This window comes from Falco rusticolus, chromosome 7 (assembly GCF_015220075.1).
Source record: "Falco rusticolus isolate bFalRus1 chromosome 7, bFalRus1.pri, whole genome shotgun sequence".
Classification (NCBI taxonomy): domain Eukaryota; kingdom Metazoa; phylum Chordata; class Aves; order Falconiformes; family Falconidae; genus Falco; species Falco rusticolus.
In genome coordinates this window covers 47939637-47956545 of record NC_051193.1, presented here as the reverse complement: position 1 = coordinate 47956545, position 16909 = coordinate 47939637, and the positions used below count along the sequence as shown (strand labels likewise).

The following is a 16909-nucleotide window of genomic DNA, read 5'->3' as shown; positions in this document are numbered from 1 at the left end:
AGTGGGCAGTATAAAGGACAGAATGACAGGAAACCTATTTACTGGGTTTCTTGCTGATTCATTTGCAGGGAATTTTAACATCTGTGTACACAAATAAGTTTCTATGAGGAAAAATAAGATATGAACATAATATATGCTATCTGCTGTGTGTTATTTGCTTATATGTGAAAGGTATAATGAGAAATGGAGTCAGGACATCCTATTTCAGACCATTGTTTTGTATATCTTTCTATTCTTAGTTTCCTCTCTAAAACAGAACTTTTAGTAGTTTTTCTTGCCTGTGTGTCTGAAACCTTTCTAGCTCTGCTCCATTTTTAGTGGGTGTATGTGTGTATGTGGTAAAATTACCAGAGCTGTTCACTAGGTTTTCAGATTCCAGTAAGGACATCTTACAGATTCACAGAGCTATGTTTTAATATTCTTCAACTTAGTAATTTTTGAATCCTTACATTCTTAGCTTTTCCTGAAATGAAAGTGTTATTGATCTTTCCATACGTAAGTCATAATATTGAGATTCTGGTAAAGGGAATCATAATGGTAACTGCCAAAATGTGGCAGGCACAAAAACATGAAGACATTGAAGGAGGAAAAGATGTAAGTGTAGAGATGGAGGGATATACGATTTAGGGAAAACAGCACTATATGAAATGAGAGCAACAGATCCATGAATTCGTCCTCAACAGGTAAGCCTTCGAACAAGTTTGAAGTATTAATGTTTAAAGCATTCTCTAACACAATAACAGCACGATTCTCAGTCATACTAAGATGTTCTTCAATGTTTATTTTTTTCTGAATGTCACAGAATCTCACCAACAGTACAGGCTCATGTACATGATTGCTCAATGATTACCAGTCATTTTTCATCCCCATCCTTCAGGGCCCAACCCCTTACCAAGAATCTCAGTACTTTGACGATAGTAGCACCACCCTCTTTGTCAGGCCATTCAAGGTATGGTTCACACTGCTTGCTGCTCCTCAGGTCACTGCTTCAGCTGGTCCTTGCAGTGACTTTGAGAGCACATTCTTGTTTCTCTAGACACAAACAAAGCAAGGCAGAGGTCATGCCTCTGCCTGTTGCAAGAGAAAAGAGAAGAGCTTTTGACTGAGGCCCACAAGAAACTAGTTAACTTTCCAAGGAAACTGCTGTCAAATCTGTCTAAAATTGTTTCTCACATCAGTGTCACCTTTCCCTCTGATAAGGTTTGATGCATTCCCCCTACACTGAAACTCCTGCTGTGCGGGAGTCACAGAAAACTCCATCTTAGTATTTCCCTGTCAAAAGAGCTTCTGTCCGTTTGCCTGTTGAACCATGTTAAGAGCTACCTACTAACTAGTTACCTACCAGATAATTCAGACAGGTTTTATAACATACATTTTGAGGAAGGAACAACTTTTCGGTGAGAAAGAAATGAAACTGGTAAACTAAAGGAAAGGGTGTAGTAGAAAGGAAGACAAAGCTCAGGGATGAAATTAAAGATTCAAATTTCTGTTTCCATTTAATAGCAAAATCAAACTTGGGCTGTGGATCAATTTTGGCAGCCACACTGTGTCACTCATATGGTTAGACTGTGAAAACCAAGTCCTTGGTCTCAATATTTATGGATTTTGTCTCTATTACACATTCTTTGTTTTCTGGTTTGATTGTTCTGTATTTTTGGCTTTTTGACATATTATTTGCCTTCTAATTCTCCTCTGTAGCTGTCCTAGGATCACTCCAGAAAAAAGAAATGGCAGTAAGCTGGAGGTGTAGGTAAACAGGTTTCTCAGGAGTGAAAAAATAATTGGAAATAGAGAATGACTTCCCAGTGAATTTTCCCACACAGTATTCCCTCAAATGTTTAATGTGAGAACAGAGAGTATGAACGGCAAGCATATACCCCAGAAGAGAAAATCAAAATACAGATGATAGTGAGAGACAGTAAGAGCAGTTGAATTTTCTGAATAGTGGCTGCTTCAGTTAGGGCCCACAAAACAGTGAGATATTCTGGGCAGAAAAGCATTTCTGAACCGTTGCAATTTTTGCAGTATGTGTTCAGAATCAGTCAAGAATGACTTTTTGTTTTATTTTCTGAAGCAGAGGAGGTCAACCAAACTAGTGTCTTTACAACAGAATACTTTCTAGTGCTATAGCAAAGCATTTATAGCCATTACTATGTAGCTAGTAGTTTTCTTTAGTTAGAGCTAAAGCAGAACCCCAATGCACTATGTTTTGCAGTATCCACGCTACTGCCAAATAGTTCCTATCAGGTAGTAAAAAAATGAAGAACAAAATTGCTACTTGTTCTTACTGTTTGAGTAACCTTTCCTTGAGGCTGAGGAAATGGATTGCAACACCACTGGATTCTAAGAGGCAAGGATATATTTCTATTGGAGTTGAAAAATGTAGTCAAAAATGACTGTTTAGGTGGCAACAATATGAGCAGAAAGCCTGTTCACTTGCTAGAGAAGCTAAATATGCTGAATTTATTCAGTAATTCATCTTAGGAACCAGTAAGAAATTAATAAAAACCCAAACACCTTCCAGCTGTGGCATACAGACCCAGAATAAATTCAAGTAAATCATCAAGAAATATGAAACCTACTGCATTTACAGTGTTCCTTCTTTTTATAAACTTCAAAAGGATTACTTTAGTTTATATAGGAAATTTTTATTGCTGAGAAGGGATGTTCTGTTAGGCATTAGCTACTGGCATAAGACTGGCAAAAAATATTTGGTCATTAATTTCAATTCAAAGTCATCACTCCTTCAATGATGTTGATAAATGCCACCAGCATTTTTAATGATGAAAATTTGAAGTGATCACTGCTATCACTTGTCTGTAAAATTAATCTGTTAACAAGTGTTAATTAAACTGCTAACAAGTGGATATTTTTCATATTCTGGATAACTCCTTTAAAATCAGAGTTTTTCATCCAGCCTATTCTATAGCAGGAAGAATTCAGAAATACCCTTTTACTTCCAGTTACATTTGCACATAACTGAAAATTTTAAGATTTTGCCTAAAAAACTATGTTGGCACTTGTGCACACTTAGTACAGGAGTAGAGTTTTCATTGCATCTCATTCAAGTATTAACTACTAAAATTTCAACATATATTGCTTCCTTATTTTAGTTTTTGGATTTCTGAAAATAATTTATCAATGTACTTCCTTTAATATGCCTATCTGTTAATCTTTTGTTGTTCTTTTTTATCCTAGGACATCTACATAGTCCTTCTGGTTCAATACAGAATGTTTTTACTCAAAATTACTTGCCTTTTTGGAATCACATTTACTCTTGCATCCTTTGTACTGACCAAAAATCAGTGACTGGACTATTAATGCCTCTTTAAATTTCTCAGGCTAGAGAAAATTAATGCATTACCAAGTATTCCTGGCAGAAGCCTCTGCAGCTGCAGCCCAGTACAAATTCACAGTGGCTTTTTTGCTTTTCTAGAGTAAAATAAAGCTTTCTTTGTTCTCCTATGATGTAAAATGCTTCCACAATATTAAAATGGAGAAATTTTGAAAAGACACCTAGAATCTGAACTATACCATGCTTACACCCAGTCTCATTACTGACCCACTGGAGGAGTCTGATCATATCATAGCCTCATGTAAAAGTATTTTACTGCATGTGAAAATATTTGACTCAGTGGAATGTTGTTAAGCTTAATTAATGTGCTGTGAATTTCTGAGATAACGAGTGCTATACAAAAGTGCAGAATTGTTTACTAGAGGCTCACAGCAAGAAACCACTTTTTTAAGATTTTCTGAAGTTTGATGCTGCAGAATTTAGAATAAACTATGTCAAGCTGTGTTTTCAAAGTGATTTCTCTTAAAACATTTTCATCATAGACAGCATTTAAAAGTACTGTGCAGGTAGCCGTAGAGATTCGTGGAACTAATCAGGAACAGATGTAAAGATGAAAAACCATTTTAATTTATAAGTATCAAAAAATGGTTACACCTTTTGCCATTAGCCCACAGCAGTGCTTTCTAGTTAAGACTTCTATCTCATTTCCCCTCTGATGTGATTCAAATGTAAAAACCAAATTCCCTTCAGCTCAATGAATCTATACAGATGTAAATGACCTACAGGTTCTTCCGAGCCATATAATAATATAATAAAATGTGAAATGTCAAATGTAATAGCCGTAGTGAAGAATCTGATAACAGCACAGAGTAATTTTGTATATGAAGTGCAAGCACAGATAACTGTTACATATTTGCCATGCTGTTTTATTTCTCTAATTTTGCTTTCTAGGTTTTGGTTTGTTTGGTTTGGTTTTGGCTTTTTTGTGTTGGTTTTTTTTTGGGGGGGTGGGGGTGGGGGGGTAGGGGGGCGTAGGGTAGTAGGTGGTGGCATTTCATTCTAGCTGGCAAATAAGATTTTTTTTAGCTGTAACTCTTAGCATTTTTTGTTTGTCTGTTTTGCCATCATCATGTGCTACCTGATATGCAAAACCTGAAACATGGGACCCTCTGTCCTAATGATGCCCAAACGGCACAGAGTAACTGCTCAGAGACGAATTTTGTCTTTAAGCAGCAAAGGTATTTATTTCATGCAAATTTGGGGAGCTAGCCAATTCGCACTGGACAAACTAGCTCCAAAGTTTTTAGTGAAAAGTTTTTGTGAGAGGTTACACAACATCTTTACATACATACTCATTTGATTTTGACACATAATCATTCCATTCACAACAGGTGCGATCTAGGTGGAACAGACCTTTCAATTTTCTTTGTTCAACAATTTCCTTACTTGATGGTCTTCTTATCTCCTTCAGGTGCCCACATTATCTTTTCTAATTATTCAGAATACATTCCTTTCTCAACAAAAACAGAGCATCACCCAGAGTATTGTACCAAACTCATCCTGACTAATCTTTTTGTTTTAACACCTTGTTCCATTTCACTAACCAGCAGAATGGTTTCCTCCCTTCCTTTGCAGATTAGGGTGTATTACACATCAGCATGTAAACAAAGTGCATGGATTCAACATGTTGATTTCTTTAAATTTAGGTTAAGATTTTCTTCACAATAGATCATAAGCTCCCTTCTCTACGTACAGAGCTGGTGCTGATAAATGAAGGCACTTCTGGCTCACACTTCAGGAAAGTCCTCTACTACACTACTTTGAGACATTTAGTGATATTGCTTCATGGTATTGAACAGTTTAGATTATTTCCTCAGTGGACTACCTTCAAATTATTTTTTTTTTTCATCCTAAAAGGGTAAGTGGTCTAGTTAGCCTAAAATATACATTGGAATGAAGTGTTAGGGAAGCATGAAAAAGATTAATTTTACCAATAAAAAGGTCAGAACACTTCAGGCCATGTGTTTCCTTTTATTTGCCCTCTGTGGAACTGAGATGTCAATGGCCATCTCAGAGGCTCACAACTTTAATTTTTATCTCTGATGCTGAAAAACTATGTAACTATTTTCATAAGGGGCAAATTTCAGGAAGTTAATTGCAACAATTAGATCAGAAATATCCTGTAACAGTTGCTATTCTCATTGATTTTGAGCATGGTAAGATTCACACATGCAAACTAATTTAGCTGTCATTCAGGTAATTAGCAGATAAGGATTAGTGAATAAATGTGGGAAGATGTCCTCAGACAAAGACGTCTACAATAACTAATTGACTTTATAGACAAAGGAATAATGATTCTGGGTAAAAAGCATTCTGGAACTCCTTCATATCTGCCTGTGGTTTCTGTAATTAATTTTTAGCAGTTACTTTGAAGTCTGAATTTAATAAACACATAAGAAGAAACATTCTATGGTTTACACTCATCATTTTTTAGTAGTTAAGAGCTCAGTCATCACCTTGTCAATATCTTATAGTAAACAGGCAATTATAACTTTGACTTTAAATTTGCCCATGATTCTGGTTTCTTTTCGGCATGTACCTGTCAGAGGCAACTAAATCTACACAGAGCAGAAATACCAGAAAGTTCAAAGTTCAGGATGCAGAACTTGCCTAAGGTTAATATTTCTAACTCAGTAGCTTTTGCAAAATAAGCTTGAAAATGTCATAAACACAGACTTTTACTACATCACTTACAGCTCTGGCCTTTTATCTGTAAACTGTTAACTGACAGTTACAGATGAAAAGGAGGTGGGAAATTCCAACACCTGGTACTGAGAAGACATGATAGATGTGTTGGAGAAGATGCTACAACTTTAGGGCTTTTGTTTGCATTTAATCATTAATCTATTATTGATTTGCATTAGAAAAATGAGAAAAATAGTTCCTGCCCTAAGTGAGTGATAAAGAGCTTTAAGACCAAAGCATCTTAAAAAATGCTTGCATTGTATCAGCTTGAACCAAGTCTTATCTATAATTAGTCTTGCAGGATGACTCACAACAGAGATTCTTTATTTCTGGACTAGTGTCCATGAGCAGTTTAAATGGGTCAGAGAGTCCTCTTTCAAACATAAAAATGAAAACAAATGAGCCTGCCCCAAAATGCTAACCCTGAGACCTTTTCAGTTTCCAGATTCAGTGCAGAGTCTGTGTATCTTGCACTACTTTTCCAGTATGAGTAGAAGATGAATTAGAACTTTAAACCATGACTTGAATATACATTGTAAACGTAACCTCTTACGGACAGAGGCCTTTGGTCATCAGGATTCCAGAGAGGAAACAATGATGATAAAAGAGCAATTTAGAGTACTAATAGAGCAGTTGACTGTACAGATCTCTTGAAGTCAAGACTGATCAAGCAAAAGATTTGTTGTATACAGTTCATCACATCCACCAGGAAATAATGCTGCTTCAGTTTTACAATCATCCCTTTCATTCACTAGACAAATCAGCCAGCTGGTTAAGTGTGACATGAACATGCGATAAATTGAGTACTACATTATATGGAGAAGAATGAACACTGTATTATTGTAGTACTGAACACTTCATATACAAATGTAAGAAACAAGAAATTGTTAAAATTTACTGTACATAGCAGACATTTCCTCCTGCTAATATTCTCTTCATTCCACTTATTGGAAATGCACAAATTATAGCGGAGAAAACGTCTGTTTGAGAAGAATCAGATACATTCAACTATCTCCATTCCAGAATGCAGTCCTGTGGAAAAGTTTCTCCATTAACTGAACTTTTTTATATTGATAGAACTGAGAATTTCTACATGCATTCTCCATGCACAGACTAAAATTTTGATTTTTAAAAGCATTTATGTTACTCTAAAAACATTCCATGCTTTATAGGACCTGCTAGGTATTCATAAGACAGTAAAAGAGGAGAGTGCTATTTCAAGTATTATAGTAGACAAATGTGAAAACTTCTAAACTAGAGCTGTGTTTAACAGGGTGTATGCCCTCAGCATATTCGTTTTTCTCAAGTCTGTTATTTACTATATAAAAAAAATTATGGGTTTTTTTTAGACAGCTGTTCCATTCTCATGAAGTAGTTTACCTTAAATTACTGACAGGAGCTACATCTAACTTCATCTAAACATGGTTTATGTAAGACACGTCATTAAGAAAAAATAATAAAAGAAACCTAGAGACTCATAGCAATTGCAATTTTTATGCCCAAGCTTTTCAGACACTGAGTACAGATTTGAAACTACTTGAATTTTTCTAACTATTAGAGAAGGATTTTTTTAAGTACTTTTTCACTTACATATTGCAAAAGATAACTGCACTGTATACGTACATATGTATGTATATACATATATACATACTACCTCCATGTTTTTTTGTAGGCTCAGTACAGACACAAAATAGGAAACTGAATTATGGCTTTAAAAATCAGCAGCACAATAATGCGCTCAGATACTAGAGAGATGAGTGTTATCAGATGCCTACAATGGATAATGTATTTTCCAATTAATTAATTTTAAAATTAATTTTTAACACATCTATGGAAACTATCCCAGGTGAGTAAGACAAAAAGAAATTTATAATTGGCATGGGTAATTTACATTTTCAGCATATCTTTAGTCATTTGAGATAAATGGCTCAATTGGCTGCTTAAAGTTATATTAGTAGAAGTAATGTGACAAGAGACCACTAACAATGCTTATTAGTTGTCCTGAAGATTAAGCATATTGTTGAATAGATTAAAAGAAAAAAACAACACCTGAGGCAAACATCACTCTGAACCAATGATTGTGTTCATTTAAGTCAAGGAAGCAGCCATAAAGAAGTCAAGCTTGCTTGTCTGCAGTAAGTTAAGCTAAAGACCTTAAGGTTTGATACCACATATTCAATGGTTTTGGTATTTGAATCTGTGGAGGTTTTCATGGACAGAGGATATCCATATGCCTGTTTGTTTGGAGATAGGAAGAAGCCACGCTGTTATCTATAGGAAGACAAAAACAAGCATTGACTTTCAGTAGCAGTCCCCTGACCTGGCCAGCTGCAGGCTAACGATGAAACAGGTTTGAAGTGAATGTGTGGGCACAAATGAGAACCATCAGTTTACATAATCTGTCCACAGCCCTCCTGCATGTGAGGAAATGCCTCATAGCGTTCTATACTAGCTGAAGTCCTTTCCAAAGATTGAACCTTTTTCAGTCAGGTTTTCCCTTACTCAAGGCAAGAAGTGACAAAAGCATACATAGCTAATGCTATGTTTGGAAAGAAAATAATAATTGCTACTCATGGCTGACATTATGACAAAACCTTCACATCAGTGCTGAAGCCGGTATTGTCTTAAACATGAGTATGGCATGATCAGCAGTGAGTGTGCTCTTTTGGTAAAAGGAAACTACTCTAAAACTGTGGTCCCTTAAAGTACTGCTCCTAGCCTATTGACATTATTTGTCTAGATCTTTCTTTACGTTTCAGATACTACTCTTAATCCAATCACTGGTTCAGGAAATGTGAAACATTTCAGAAACATGTTCAGAAACAGTGGACTATTCTGATGATACAGATAGTGAAAGAAACCAAATATGAAAAATTCAGTAATTAAAATGTAAATTGATGTTTGATTTAAATGCTGTCCTGTAAGTAGGATTTTTATATCCTTTCAAGGGTAAATTGATATTCCTTTGTGGAATTAATGTAATTATAGCAATCCTCAGATCAACCGAGAATATTGCTTAATCTGTCTAGGACAGCTGCCTTTTTACTTCTCAATTTCAATTGTGACATGGAAGCTGTATCAAATCAGAGGCACTAAGGAACAGACTCAGTGACAGAACGAGTCACACAACCCCAAAATTACAAAATTATTTTAGTAGTTTATTTAAGGCCTGACTCAACTTTCTGAAATCAGTCTAATTTTTTCCGTTGACTTAAGAGGCTTTTAAAAGTTTTTTGAAAGTACTAATCAGAATGCAGGTCTTAGTTAAACAAAGTGTCTCTATAATACACAGATATAAATACTAGGATTATCTATGCAGAAATGCAAAATTACTCTTTGATGCTGTGGTTACTGACTCTAAATAACATTTGTACTGGACAAAAGTAAACAGTGAAAAAAACCAATATTGAGAAATCTGCATTCAACTGTCTGTTTTGCCATTAATTTTCAGGTGACATGCAGAAAATTACTTTTATTTTTGCATCTGGTGTTACTTATACTACTGAGGCTTCTCTGTGAAGCCTGTGGAGAAGAAATACTACAAAATCTATAGTTAGCTAGGTTAAGGCTTAATGCTTATTATTTTTCAATATTTAAGGCAAATAAGTCTTTGAGAAGATGGAAAACAGCACCAAAAAAAGAATATTGTTCCATATATATGCTTCTCTTTACAAGAAACAGGTACCATATCAGTGAAAATTCTATACCTCTACACCTCTGCCTAAATCACCAACAAAGTGCCGATTTATGATGAGTGATTTACAGCACTTTTTTCTAGGGAGAAATAAAAAGGTGTATGACTCATGCTGCCACAACATATCACTTCCTAAACATAGAAAACTAGACTCTCTCTCTCTCAAAAATCAAAATTATTTTTATCTTCACATATGCTGGGAAATTTAGAGAACAATAAAAGCTTTCAGAGACTGTGTCATTTTTGGAGGAGTGGAGAAATTCCACTGACTTATCTTTTCTACCTTCCACTTATAACCCAATCAAACTGATTTCTGTGCAACTAACGCTCTCTTCTTTTTCAATGCAAAGATAAAGAAAAGCTGGGATGGGAACCTCAGACAAAAAGTAGTGGGAAAGTGGTAAAAAGGAATAAAAAGAGAAGGAGAGAGAAGGAATGTAAGGAGCTCATCTTTCATATACAAACAGATGAACCACAAGCAGTGAAAACTCTAAGTAAGGAAAAGATAGCTAGGGTAAAATTCTGATTTCAGTTGGAAAAAATTACATTCTTGCACTTGAAAATGGGATCAATAATTTGTACTGTGGAGCTTATAATTAATCCAAGGGCTTTGGAAGTTTATCATGATATCCAGAGAAAGACAATCTGTATGGAATAAACTAGTGCTCTTATATAAGCCACGCAACATTAGTTAGCCTTAGACAAATGCACAAAGCAGGAGAAGGGAAGAAAAGAGAAGAACATATTGTAGCTTGATAGTGAAATGAACAGAAGGTAATGAAGTCGTCTGAGGCTGTGGGTTATATAGCTATTGAAAGTATAATGGCTTTTTGCATTTGAATTTTATTTCATTTCTGTGCCATAAATGTAATCCTTAGCTGAGCTTGTAGAGTATGTCCAATATTTGATCTAAAGATTTTGGCACTAATCGAAAGGAATTGTTCACTTTCACTTGTGTGGACTTACTTTATGGACTTTGCAGAGAGATTTAAACTGGTAAGAAAGTAATATCTGCCAGGACATGATGCATTATGAGCTATGTATTCCTTGCTATAGGACTGAAAGGATCTCCTGAATAAATTTCTAGGTCATCCTTTTATTTTAACAGGCTTTGAGATAGGTTTAATGTAACTAAACCATGTCTGAAAGATGTTTGACAAACTTGTCTTTTAAATTCTCTGCAAGGTGTGGGTTACAGTGTTTTGATAGGTTTCAATATAAGCATAACAGCATATATCAGAAATGCTTTTCTCAAATCTCACCTAAAACGCCACTTTTTATAAATGAAGTCAACTTCCACTTGTTCAAGTCCAGTTTGAAAACAGTGGATTTTTTTTTTCTTGTAACAAAACTTTTAACATGCATTCAAGAAACAGACAAGGATAGCAGGATTTGAAGCATGGAATAATTCCCATTGAAGGAGAAAGCCAGTTACTTAGAAATTAATAACCAGGAAATTAAAGAAGGCCTCAGAGTCATGAACGACTTGCAGAAGGTGCTCTGAGAATGAGGAATGCTCTTTCTGGAGACTGGAGGAAAGCCTGGTATCTGCTGGTACAGCACAGCCAGATGTCTTTCTCATTCTCACAGGCTGGAGACAGTTGTTCTCAAAGTCAAGGCTGATCTAAAATAAATTCATTTTGTGGACTAAGCAAGAATAAATATCTTTATTTACTGTCAGGAATAGTCTTCTTTAATTTATAATTGTGATATTTTCCGTTGACCCTTCAAGAAAATTGGATAATCAGTTTTGAGAAATAGTAACAAGCATATTTGACACTTCCAGTCATTGAAGTGGGAATCATATAAAAGTTGCATCTGTCAGTTCAAAATAGTTTCGAAAGGATTAACTGAAACCATATTATTCTCAAATCTATTAAAAGAAAAAGTTGTTTTAAAATTAGTTTTAATGTTCCTAGAATTAACAATAAGCAAGATTTGTCCACAATGACCATTTATTCACGTGGAAGTTAACTCACCTTGAAATGCATGGAACATCTCATCTGCAGAAGGAGTTCTAGGAAAAGGTGCTATCACATGTGAAAAGATAAATAGCTATTTAGGAAATCCTGAAATAGTCACATTTTGTAGTTTTGTCTAGAAAGGGATCTGTAGGTTCCTCTAAATATCACAGTACCTTACATAACTGCACCTGTTGATATACATGAATGACTCAGAAAATAAAACAAAATTTCCAGAACTTGAAGGCTCCTAAACTTGTTTCTATATAAAGACAGAATCATCATCTGTATGATATACCTTTTTTACCACATTGCATATTTATTTGATCTTGTTTAAACCAATGATTTGCCCACAACTCCTATAGTAAACATAATCTTACTTCTTTCACTACAAGGCTAATTGGGTGACAATCTCACTGCATCATAAAATTACTTTCATTATCTCAAGTCAATTAGTGGTTGATTTATCAATTACTTTTGTCACTGATGGTTCCAGAAACATTCTGCATTGCAATGTGGCTCAGTTTAATTACATCAGTTTATTAGCACAAGCTTTAAGGCACTCAGCATCTCTGGTGGTTAATAATAATAAACTATATGCAGGTTAAAGTTGGGAAGTATAAATTAGGACCTTGAAATGTTAAAACAGCTAAGCAGAAGAGTATAATGAAATACACATTCTGATGCTCATGTATTTATGCTGCAGCTCTCACTTATTGCACTTGATATGTCTTTCATTCCATAGGGTTTCTACTACTGTGCACCAGACATCTAAGGAAGATGCGCAACAAGAAGATCATGTTTTGAAAGAAAGATTTCAGTATCATGACATTTAACTACAAACACTAAAGGAAAAATCTTTTTATGGGATACAACATTTATTAGCATTACGCATTCCTCTGGTTAAAGAAAAAGTGTGCTTAGATAAATTCCAGTCAGCCTGATTATTTACATGAAAACATTACTTTTTGTCTCAATTTTCTTTGTGGATTTTTATTTTTTTTCTGAAACATAGGCTCAGTAACATGCAAAACTGAATGCTCAAGGCTAATTTCAGAAGAGCCCCGTAAAGCCTCAGTAGGTGTTCAAACCTGCTATTGTCCTATCCATCACACCTGCGGAGACCATTCTTGTAAATATCCCAAGGCAAGCTATGGTGGAAGACCAATCTTTTCAAGCTGATGTCTGTGCATGTTGTTCTAGACTTAAGAGGTTCCTGCTATCAAGTTCCAGTTGGGTGTATCCAACTGTTTTGCACTTGTATATTAACTGAAGAATTTGCAGAAGCATTTCAGTGGCTCATCTCAGGAGTGGATGCTTACAACTTTCTGAAGGGTTATCTTCCTTTCTCTAATTTACAGATAGTATTCACAACTTTATACTTAACATTTTATTAACTATTTTATGCATGAGCTCAGAGAAAAAGGCACCTTTGTGGCAATGGTTCATAAGGAGACATTGCACAAATCTTTTTTTATTTTAGTGGAATAAGTTTATGTTGGAATATGCAAATATTTAGACTTCTGGTATTTTATACTTCACAGCTAGAGCCTAGTTTTGATAGTAATTCAGCTCTTAGTAACATGTCCTGACATTGGCCTAGTTGCTGGGACCTGAGGCAAATTTGGCACCAGCTGAGCTCTACTACCACACAGGAAGTCAGATGACTTCTCATCACTTCTTCCCCTGCTCAGCATTTCTATATGGTTCTTTTATAAGCTAATCCATTCTCTTGTGAAGAACTGAGTCCTCTATGTGGCTTTTAATCATAACAAAAATTGGAGTCGGGTAGGAGGAAAAGAAATGGTAACGTGGAGGCGAGACATCCATCTTGCTCTCCACAGCATTCTGCTGTTAACATGTTTCCATAAACTGATTAGTCATAAATTATTAATGTCAGCTTCACTGAGATAGAATGTACCTCCTTTATTGAAATCTGTCTCCCAGGCATTCTGGCAGTGGTTTTGACTGATAAGACAATAGTAGCACTATTTGCATAGCCATGCTGGCACCTGGCTGCATAGCTAACTTACTGTAGTGTTGACACAATAGCATATGATATATTCGTGCCCGGCATAATCTTGATGGCCCACAAACAGTACTTCGGGATGAGATTATAAATAAGTCTCAGTTTTAAGCTATAAATCTTTTGCTGTTGTTAATACATAGTTTTCATATTATACCACCTAGAAGAAATGAAGTTCATTTTGGTGTGCATGAAACAGTTGCAGAATGTGTTATGCTAGGAAAGCAGCGGCAGAGAAGAGCAAATACCGAAAACCAAACAATTCTGGGTTTATCGCATCAGGATATTACCGCTTGTAACTTTTTTTTTTAACTGTTATCATAGATACAAGCACCATAGAAACTCTTTAAATTCCTAGCAACACTGAATCATTATTATTTGACTTCTGTCTTAAGACTGTTACTTCATTTTGCCTACGTTTTTACAGAAATGAAGATGTTCTTACAATAGTCACAGCTCTACTGAAGATAGATCCCTCCTATTTCTCACAGGCTGTCTTGCATTAGAAAGAGATTCTTAAAAATGAAACATTAGAGACAGTCAGAACTAAGCAATATTTTTGGCCAGAAAGTGAGATTTTCATGAAAGTCTTAAAAATTCTATTAGGTGGTGGAAATTTTGATAGAAATGCTTGCATCAGTATATTTTTTGACATCAACATTTTGAGGTTTTTATCTCAAGTACTTTTTTTCCAGAAAGAACATCACTAGCACTGTCTCCATAGCCCCAGTTCTCCAATTCTGTTGGGAGAGTTTTGAAGACCACAATTAATAGAGTTGTTAAAATGTTCTAGTAGAGAGAAGTGACACACTACTTGAAGTTCTTCTGCTATTGGTTCAAAACCCCTTAAAAAAATAGCTCTCGGCATTTTAGCACTAACTGAAAACAAGCAACAGGTGAGTCTGCACCATTTTTATGTCTTTCCAGTCTATTGTTTTGTACTGAGAAGAGATAGTATTTGGGGATTGTTTATAAACTTAAAAAAACAGAGTTACTAATGGGTACTAGGCTTCCTGTAGTAAATTAAAAGTAACTTAACCCAAACCAAAGAACTATACATGCACCATTTACTCTTGGAAATCAATTTAATTTAGGAACATACAACACATCTGGAGAAATATGTTTGCCTACTATAAATTCCATCAATATTTCATTGCTGTGACCATTGAAGATTGTATACAGAGGCAATATTGTTCCCTTAGTAACAATTTAAATGCTGTTAGTCCTTTCTCTCCTTTGTGTTAGCAATGATGAGGCAGGAATGCAACTACTGGAAGGCTGGAGAGGAAAACTGAATTATTTTCAGCAACTAAGATTTATTAGGTATCTCATCAATTTAATTTTTTCAGGCTTTTCACATTAAATATGTATGTGTAAATATATACAAATCAAACACATACACAATTATTTGTTAAGAATTCTTATTTTAATTTAAATATGTACTATAATTTTGATCTCAGATGCTCAGAAAATATCTGGCGTTCATGGAGATCATATACTTATATTTTGGGGTTATAAAACCACTCAAAGATGATGTCTCTTGTATTTTCAGCATGTAGCTACAAGCTGTATTATTTCTCTCTTCGAGAGTTTATTTTTTAATGTATAGGAAGAGTGGCTAAAACTGGAAATGTGGTATCATTTGGGCAGAAGATTTTTACAGATCAAATACACATAGGTAGACAGCTACATATTTTTCTTAGGCCTCATATCAAAGGTATCAAGTAAGAAATTTGTGTGTCAATTTGCTGCTGTAAGACTAAGTAGGTAAACTTTCTGGGAACTTGTTTGGTTTTCTACAAAGATATCTACCAAAATCTCAGTTATATTCATGATGCAGATCTCTGTCTGCTGAAAGGTGCTCTGACTATGACTTTCTTTCTGCAAGGCCATAAGAACAGACTTTTTCAGAGTGCAAAAGCCAATATCAAATTGTGATACTTACAGTTCATTGTGGAAGAGAGAAAGGGTAAAACAGAAAAGAACTTGAAATAATTTAATTGTTTAAGAACAACTTCAGCAAAATTCATGTGCTTAAATCTCACAGTTGAATCAATAACATTCCTGTCTTTTTAGTGTCTGAGAGATTATGATCATTTCCAGGTTTTTTTTCAGCAATGTTACAGGGGCATGTTGACTTCTTATACTCTCCGTGTTCAGAGTTCAAGACAGCTGGATAACTTGGCACCTAACTCATGCTTCAATCCAACTCAGATACACAAACCAGCTCATGCCCAGAGCCTACGCCTGAAGAACCTATGTGAAAGACGTATGGTCCGAGTATAGCTGATACATGCTGTCAGCACTAATCAGCAGAAAGCATGCCAACTTTACATGGAGGTCATAACTGTATCTCCTTAACCAACTATAACACATGCTCAGGAAATGGGAAACCTTTCCATTAAGTGTTTTTTTCAGCCTGAAGAAACACACTCCATAGCTTCAGCACTTCAAAAACACATCCTAACCATCACCATGGAGCTAATACTATGCTGAGAGTACTGTCTGCCCTCTGTTTCAAGCAGATCCTTGCACAGCTTTAATGGACTGATGGATCCAGCTCTAATGGACTAATTCACAAGACCCGAAACAACCTGACCTTGAACATACAGTCAGCTGGTTTTAAAGGTCAACCATTGCTTATGCGAAGTTTCATCAAGCTGTTATATGATCATATATATCATATAATAGATAATAAATAAAGCTTCAAAACCACTTTTATGTGACCGTGCTTCACTGCAAGTAACAGTTACCTTATATTGTGCTGAACAGCATATTGTAAGAAATGAATGACATTAGTTCACATGAAGTTAATGTTATTTTACTTTATGTCTAGAAATATTTTTGTTACCAATACTTCCAATTTGTAAATGACATAACTTTAGGAAATAATGTAAAATGAGTGTCAAAATCTGCTAAACATGCATTCCTGATACTACCTTCTCAATTTACTAAAACACTAAGACAAAGACAATACATTATGTGTGAAGCTTTTTTTGAGTCAAAACCCAAAGTGGAGGTCCAGGACTTTTAAGAATATTTTTTAGAAAGAAATAAATCACTCTAAAACATTTATTGTTAGTACAGCTTACAAAAAGACAACAGAGATGGTAATGTTTAGGACAGTTGGGAGTCTGATGGGAAGTGAGGTGTCATTTATTTGCCATTTCAAATGCAGAAGCAAGGTA

General features: G+C 35.2%; 1 long non-coding RNA gene across 1 annotated transcript; it reads left to right on the top strand.

Moving 5' to 3' along the window:
• The first annotated feature begins 9571 nt into the window (after nucleotides 1–9571).
• LOC119151825 lies at nucleotides 9572–16695 on the top strand. Its single transcript, XR_005105565.1, has 2 exons — nucleotides 9572–14617; nucleotides 15882–16695. It is a non-coding gene; the product is annotated as an uncharacterized LOC119151825 (long non-coding RNA).
• The last annotated feature ends 214 nt before the right edge of the window (nucleotides 16696–16909 follow it).